Below are 3,644 nucleotides of genomic sequence, written 5' to 3'. Positions count from 1 at the left end.
ATAATGCATGATGTAGTGGGTGAACCAGGGTCCTTAAACTTTGGAAGAGTGTTATGTTGCAAAATTAAGCTTACTTGCTCGGTCAAAACCATTTTTCTTGGTGCTTGGCTCTTGTTCTTCCGCTTTTGGGTGCACAAGTCTTTCAAGAATTTGGCATAAGCCGGAATCTGCTTGATTACATCCAATAGTGGAAGATTAACTTTCATTTGCCTAAACATTTCTATGATTTCATTGGTTTTTGCCTTTTGCTTGCCTTTTGAAATGGATCATTTTAAGGCATCCGGAAATGGAACTTTTGGTTCAAACACTTTTTCAGAATTTTCTTTTGAACTCTCTTCAACACAAGAAGTTTTCAAATTATTTTGTTTCAAATCATTTTTCAACAAAACCTTGTCAACATCATTTTTCAAAACTTCTTTTTCAAACACATTTTTCAAAACTTTTTCATTTACAAGGTCATGTATATGCAATGAAAGAGGAATGGGATGTGAAACGGGACGGGTGACAACTTGAGGTTGCACATGATCACTCTCTTCATAGGACATTTCTACTTGATTGTCCACAATCCTACCACTCCACAAGGTAGTCATCGCATTAACATGTTCAATGGTGTGGCCTTCCGATGAGGAATGAGTTTCCACAACACATTGTTGCTTAGGTGGGGCATTTGTAGGCATCTTTCCCTTCTCTCTTGCATTGAGAGTGCTTGCTATTTGCCTTACTTAGGTTTCTAGCTTTGCAATAGTTTGAGAGTGAGAATGAAGCAATTGTGTGTTAGCCTCTAAAGTGCCCGAAGCATTTAAAACTTTTTCTTCAAAGGCGGGACTTCTAGTATTACCATGGGAATATGATTGATTGGGAAAATGAGAATTAGCAAATTGATTCCCTTGTGATTGATAAGGTCTATAACCTTGGGATCCTTGGTTTTGAAGTGGAGGTGGAATGTACTTCTCTTGAAAACCGCTTTGGGAAGGGTTTGAGCCCTCTCCTTGGTTTTTCCAAGAGAAATTCGGATGATTCCTCCAACTTGGATTATAATGAGTACTATAAGGATTGTTCCCTTGGTTCACAAAAGCTGCATTGACTTGTTCATTAGGTTCATTTTGCACTTGTCCGTGAGGACAATGAGAAGTAGAATGAAGAACACTTGAACAAGTAAGATGAGAATGGTTAGGGAAGGAAGATACTTGGTTCGCCGAGTTTTGGTTAATAAAAAGTTGATCAAACCTTTGAGATAAAGACTTCATTTTGGCAGCTATTTCATTTGAATGGTCGACTTGATGTAAGCCAACACTCTTCCTACCTTGTGAATTTCTATCATTCTTGGATGATATTGTTCTATGCAAAGAATTTTCACTTATGCTCTCATAAAGATGCCACACGTTATCCTCATGCCTATCAATGTATGAGCCACCCATGGAAGCATCAACCATGCCCTTATAGTTGTCCGATAAGCTTTCAAAGAAATATTGAACTAATTGCCATTTGGGCATGTCATGATGTGGACACTTCCTAAGCAACTCATTGAAGCATTCCCATGCCTCATGAAACGTTTCTCCATCCCCATGTGAAAATTCTCGAATTGAGGTTCTCATGGCATTGGTCTTTGAAACCGGATAGTACTTCTTCAAGAACTCTGGTTGCATTTCTTCCCAAGAAGTGATTGAAAAAGGCCTAAGATTGTTAAACCAATACTTTGCCTTGTCTTTTAAGGTGAATGGAAAAAGTTTGAGTCTTAAAACCTCTTCCGGCATGTCCGTATATTTTACGGTGGAACATACTTCAAGAAACTCATCCAAATGATTGTAAGGTTCTTCACTTGGAAGTCCATGATAGTTAGGAAGCATTTGAATGGTTTGTGGCTTAATTTCATAATGATGTTCTCTAAATGGAGGCAATTGGATGCATGTAGGTGCATTATACTCATTAGGCACATAATGGTCTCTTAAAGCAAGAGATGGATTAGCTACTTGAGGTGCAACATGAACACCTTGGTTTTGAATTCCTTGATTGATGATGGGAGGTTGTGGAGCATACATTGGCCTTGGCATTCCATATGGAACTTGGCCTTGTTGTTATGGTGCTTGGTGAATGAATAGCCTAGGCATGCCTAATGGTACTTATATGTTCTCATTGTGCACATTGGGATGAAGGATACTTTGTTGGTCTATGTGACCAAGGTCCTCAACATGATCATTATTATGGTCATCCATTGATAGATTGGCTCTATTTGAACTTCTTCTTCCCCTAGGATTTCTAACGATAGATTCAAGATGCAAATCAAGAGGGACAAGAGTTGGTCTCAATGAACGACGTCCATGCATGCACAATGCAAAACACAACAAACACAAAGAATGACAAACACTATGCCTTCACAACAATGCAATTAGACTTCTTCCACCAACACTTAATTCATACTCCTATGCTTTAACAACAATGATGCAAGAACAATTAAAAATAAGTCTTCACATGGGCCGATGATTTAACTAAGGGATTGAGTAAAGAAAGTCTCACAAAGGTCCTTTAGCACTTCAACTCCAAATTTATAGCTTAGCTTAGCAAATTTTTTTTTTATTTTAGCTTTTTACTTGCCTGCTTAGCTTGAATGCTCCTTTGCTTGCTTCCTCTCCAACAATGCACCTAGTTAAGTAAGAACAACACAATAAGTAACCAAAAAGAAAAATAAAAAATAAAGTAAAGACACGATCAAAAGAGTACTAATCCTAATCGATTCCACAAACCGACGTTGCCTAATCAAATCAATCAATCCCTGGTAACGGCTCCAAAAACTGACTGGGCTTTGCCGCATTACCGTCAAGTTTGAGAGAGTGTGTGCATTTTAAGGCGAGGGCCAAGAGTTTTACATTTATAGAAGCCACTACTACCTTTCACTATAAATATAGCTAGGGCGAGTAGGGATCGTCCCAAGGGATTGTGAGGATCGAACAAGGTCGTGGAATCGCTATTAGGGTTAGTAGGTCGAGTGATCAAACAATTGGTTGGTTAGTTGATTAGAGAGCAACTAAATTCAACTAAGTGATAACAAAAGAATGCAATTAAGAGTAAGTAAGAGAGAGAGAGAGATCTGGGGGTTTAGAGATCACCACCAAGTAATGCATTTCTATACTGTTGACAAGTGACTAATGAGGGCAAATGGTGTGTTGCAATATTGAAGTGTGTGTGTGTTTGGTTGATTCAACAAGCAAGGATGACTAGTTAAGCATGTATTGTCTAAACATTATGTGAAAGGCACAATATATCTAAGCAATGAAGCATATATTGTCTAAACAACATGTGAAAGGCACAATAGATCAAAACAAGTCATTAATCCTTTCATTAAGCTCACAATCCAAATACAACACAAGGTTAAAGACATATGCTTCTTGTATTCAAAAGCTTGGATCATCAAACAATAAGCATAGATTATCCTCCCATTTAACACTACACTACATCTACACTACTAGCATGAAAATAAACTAGGGGAGAGGCACAATCCATTAAGGAATAAGTAATCCTTATCCTTATATAGGTAGGTCAAATGATACCCAAAATGAGCTGGGGTCGTGCACACAATATTCCCTAATGATTGGATAAAGGACAACTTTCAATGAGAAGGAAATTTAACTTTTTCGCACTAGAGGAAG

At 38.0% G+C, this 3,644-nt stretch overlaps 1 pseudogene; it reads left to right on the top strand.

Moving 5' to 3' along the window:
* Nucleotides 1-1,491: 1,491 nt before the first annotated feature.
* On the top strand, nucleotides 1,492-1,590 carry LOC132280475 (small nucleolar RNA R71; annotated as a pseudogene).
* The last annotated feature ends 2,054 nt before the right edge of the window (nucleotides 1,591-3,644 follow it).

This window comes from Cornus florida, unplaced genomic scaffold, assembly GCF_030987335.1.
Source record: "Cornus florida cultivar Cherokee Brave unplaced genomic scaffold, ASM3098733v1 CherokeeBrave_3.0.0_Hap2_Chr10, whole genome shotgun sequence".
Classification (NCBI taxonomy): domain Eukaryota; kingdom Viridiplantae; phylum Streptophyta; class Magnoliopsida; order Cornales; family Cornaceae; genus Cornus; species Cornus florida.
Note: the sequence above shows the minus strand (reverse complement) of the source record. Positions and strands in the feature narration are given on the sequence as shown.